Raw genomic sequence first — 5,104 nt, forward strand, 5'->3', positions numbered from 1 at the left:
TCTAAGTTTACACTAGCTATATATTTTTAAAAGTAGCCTATCTGTCTCTAACAGCAAAGCAAAAGCCAGCCAAAGGCCACTTCCAGACCTCTGCCCAATTTTTACTGTCTCTGGAACTGCCCTCTTTGTAGTCCTCTCCTACAGACTACATTTCCATGAAGCAGCTTTTATCCTACTCAGCTGCTGCTCTGTTCCATTTCTTCCTGTTTATGCCTTTCATTTGCTTTCCAGATTGCTGTGCAGTGCTTGCAGTGTCACTCCTGCCCTTAAATACCGCCCGTTCACCAGTTCATCCAAGACCTTCAGAGGAGCACGGCCAGAATGGGCTCAATTCTGTAAATACTGGGAAGAACCATAGTTTTATCACACAGACTCACCACTGAAGCTTGTTTTTGATCAGATTACAGCTCCAGAAGGACAGTTAGGACAGGAAACTTTTTTTGTAAGAGGAAACTCTCTGTTTTAGTGCTATGCTTTTTTCACAAGGAGCATGAAATGAAACATGCCAATGGGTCTCATTGCTCTGCTTTCCTACAACTGTCTCTTGTAAAAGAAGTTTTTTACATATGGGCAAAAAAGAGATGAGACAGCTACTTTTCTTTCATCCCAGGTCATGACTATCGTTGAAAGGCCTGAAATTCCAATGATCCTGCAGGCATCCAGGTCATGGCATCCCTTCTTCACTGTGTAGCCTAGGATGACTCCTACAGAAGAGTTTCTGGTACTGTTGCTGGATCAGGTGTATGCTATCAAGCCATTTATCTACTAAAGCAAAGCAATTGCATCTGTAGCCTGCCTGTTGAGATGAGCCCTTGAACTGAGATAAATCTCAAACTCCACCTAGAAATTGTCTGGCAGAACGCCAGGTGGTCTGGTAGCTATTAAAGGTAGATTTAACATGCAAGTGATCCAGGTAAGAGTTGTAGACTCTGAACTGATGATCAAGATAGTGTAGTAGCAGCCTTGGCACATCACTTCAGTGGAAAATTTCTGGATCTTCTTACTTACAGAATCTCTTGCATGATATTTTTTAATATATATTTTTGTAAAGAAAGAGGGTAGCTGATGTCAGTAGGGAATGGAACAAAGGAGCATTTTCCTTTCTTTGGATTCAGTCAATGGCAGTTTAATGTGGAAATTATGTAGGGATAATACACGTAGAATTATTTGATATGGCATTTAATGTATAAAGAAAAACCCATAAGAACTGCATCCAACATGTGATAATGCTCAGTGATTACAGCTCATAATTTCTTGTAAGTATGGCACTGAAGTAGAAGGAAAAAAAAAATTAGAACAAAAATGAATATATATTTTTTTTAAAGTGTCACAATTAGCAACATATAGTAGGACTATCTCAGTGTTGTGTGAAGGCATCTTTGGCTGGGTGGAAGGATGAGCAAACAGGTTTCACTCTTACTTGGTACTTTACCAAGCAGAGATACAGAGCTGAGAAAGGACAAGTATGAGAAGGGAAAGAAGAAAAATAGACAACAAATACCACAAATTTCTTCCATTTTTTCTCCTGAAATTTAGTCTGTCCATAGCATATATACTTTTCTCTCCCCTCCTGTTAGATTATGATTTGGTTATGATGCAGCATTCCTGTAAGCTTAGGATGTCTCTTAGTTTAATAATGCTGTCAGTAGAAGATGTCACTCTTGTTGGCCTCATTACCGTAGAAGAAGCCTTTGCAGAAAGATTTCATTGAACTTCAATAGCAGATGAAGCAGTTTGTACAGACCACTAAATGAACTCTGCATTATGCCCAAACAGCAAATACAGGAAGGCGTATATAAATCAATGCATTTTTTCAACAGAGAAAGCAGCGTTTTTTGTCTTCACAGATCCAATCCATAAATTTCAGAAATGCAAACTGACACAGGAGTACTTCATAAAAGGAGCTCAGAAAATATTTTTAACAAGAAATTCAAGCCCAAATGTTTTGTACAAAGGATGTTATCAGATTGTTGTTTATTTGGCACATCACTTCTACTTTGAGCATCTCTGGGACAACTATCTTCCTTTAGTCAATTATTTTAATTATTTTTTTCAAATAACTAAAAATAATTTGAACGTTAATAATATATTTAAATAATGTATTGACAAATATATGCAAATATACTAGAATTCCTGTGAAGTTTGCCAACACACACACATACAGAGGCACTCTGAGATAAACCACTTTAATAATCAGATAAGTTTCTATCTACAATGTTCTGTCCCTGTTAATACTGAAATGCATATCACATATGCTTCTGCCTGATCTATATCTGCTTCTTAAATCAGTGCTTACATGGGTTAACAATGTCCTGGACACAACATCAACAGGAAAAAAGATCCTAACCTTGTCAAACACCAATGCATTGACTTTATACATCTTTCCAGTTTTCCCTATAAGATTCTAGTACTGTTATTAGCTAATTTATTGTGTACATTTTCTATAATGCAGACAGAGTTTCCTTAGCATCTCCAGCATAGTCTGAAAACTCCATTTGAAAGTCAAAATCTACTGGCACTGATCCTCATCCTTTTGTGGAATGTTGGAAGTTATGATTGATAAGCCCAGAGTTGCAGAATAACCTTATTACACTAATTTATGTCAGTTCTCTTCTAGGAGTATCACTGTATGTGGAAGACCAGGCTGGCACTGGTGCAGAAAGGATATTGGCTACCTCCACTACATGAACTTTCAGATCTAGTCTGTCTGATGGTTCACTGCTACCCATGCCCTTTGGATTTAGAAGCTCCTCCAAAGGCCTTGTAGTGTCTCTTTATGTATTTATCTGTCCCATGGCAAATTTAGATTGAAGCTCTGAGGAGACTTGGGTCCTAGTTCATGTTTGTTTGTTACCAGTTGAAGCTGTCTTATCATTGAATCATTGTGTCATTCAAGGCTGCAAGCACTGAGGCTGACAATGACTTCTGTCATTTACGAAAGTAAAGTTATAAACACAAAAGTTTCAGAAGGCTAACATAAAGAATCTGCTATGTATAACACCTGCCATAAACACACTGAGGTTCATTTGGGTAGGTTTCAATAAAATTATTGTGAAAGGTAGGTAACAGTGCAAGGATCTGTGCTATGTTTTGTGTCATAAGTTACAACCTGTCATTACGGACATCACTGTCACTTTGATATCTCACCACAATTTGAGTGGTCAGCCTCTTGTCATCTATCTGCTCCATAGTGCTTTCATATTTTCTTAGCGGGCCCTGGTTACCAAAGCACATAGGTAAGGCCACAGTATACCTATCAATGTTTTTGACACAAAGACGGAGCAAACGTGAAGTAATACTTTCCTTTGAAGAGTAATTGGAATCAATTCTTGACAAGTGGATATGAATTCACTGTGTGATGCCTATATCCAAAAGTCAGCAATTACCCATTTAGATAAATATTTATAGAAAGAAAAGGATGAAGAGGTTATATAATATAAAACCTAAAGAATAAACAGAATAAGGCAGATCAGGCTTCCTATTGTGCTTTACAAGATCCTGCACTGCAGCAATAATCCCCATTGCTTCTGCTAACCCTCTGTTATTAAAGCTGACTCTTCAGAAAAGCTAACATGAAGGAGCAGGAAGACCTTTACGATAGTAGAGATTAGCATCAATACAATAGGAAGAGATACTCAGGAGCACTAGTTGTTCAGATACATAATAATGGATACTACATTTTTATTTAAAGCTTGCTAAACCTAAAGCTACCTTATAAATAGGAGCACCTCTTCTTCCTTTAAGTAACTTATCTCATTGCAAGCATGAGTAACAGCATGATGTCTTCATTTCAACCACTGGCTTCTGTGTCTATCGGGACCGAAACTCTGCTTAAATTGGCACTATAAAGAAATTCTCTCCCATTCTCTTTCGTGTGCTCAACAAGCCTGGATCACTTATTTTGGCTGTTCTCACTGTCTCATGTTTTCAGACATATTCATTCATCACAAAGCAAGTCACTTTCCTGTTTGTGTTTCCACTTTACTCTAAAGGGCACACAGGGACACATTACAGGAATGCAGGATTGCAGCAAATAAATTGTTTACACTTAGTCTGCAATATGTCTCTACAGCCATCCAGCCTTGTATGATTTCTTTTTGCATAGATAGAGTTAAAAGGCTTCTTATAAACAATCATTTAATACAGCATTTTCTGATGATGTGACTCTTTGATCTGATTTTCTGCTGAAAATTGTAATATATACTATGGAAGTTTTATGTCCTCAATAATGAAATGTCTTAAAGTCTCATTTAATAATACAGCTGTCTGTGCATCTCAGAGATGTATGATGTACAATGCTTTAACTGGGATCAGATTATTGTGCAACTCTCACAAATCTGAAAGTTTTATACCAAAGTAATCAAAAAGTCAAGTCTCCATCAAGATTAAGGGAAGCATCACAACTTGAGGCATTGATGAGCTACACTAGACAAAGTGGTTGTCATTGCTTCATTTGCTATACTTGTTACTGAAACAAAACTGCTATAGGATAAAATCTTAGTAGAGTTCTTGTTTTAAATGTAACCATGTATGTTGTATATTACCTTGCCTTAAGAAGAAAAATAAATTACTACATACTGCTCACAATATAAAAGTTTTGTACTATACTGTAGCTTAATTGCTCTTCTAATTACTATAAAGTGATTGGCTTTGACAGCAAAAGTAGCCTTGTAGTGGAAGGTAAATAAACTTAATTCATTACTAAATACCCTATCTTTTATTCATACTACCATAAGCTGCAGTCATGCTTTCTAAATTAGATAAATGATTTGTGATTACATGGAATGTTCAATACAACTTATATATGTATCCCCTCATGGTTCTTACTTCTGCTTTCATTTTTATTATTTTAATATATTTTAGCACACTTTTCTGTTTATAAGAAATTCCACGTTGACAATTTTAATTCCATTGAGTTATAAATATTTTGGAAACTATTTGTTGAGGAGTCCATCAGAAAACAGCAGAGTAGCTGGTCTAACATAACTGAAACGTATTATGAAGTTGTTTTGGTATCTGGTGTTTCTTTTCTTACAATCTTTGTTGCTATTATTTACTTCTTGCATGTTTTTTTCTTTGTTTTAGACCATGTATACTTAAAAGA

Source organism: Chaetura pelagica, unplaced genomic scaffold (genome assembly GCF_000747805.2).
Source record: "Chaetura pelagica isolate M959 unplaced genomic scaffold, ChaPel_1.0 scaffold123, whole genome shotgun sequence".
In the NCBI taxonomy this organism is placed as follows: Eukaryota; Metazoa; Chordata; class Aves; order Apodiformes; family Apodidae; genus Chaetura; species Chaetura pelagica.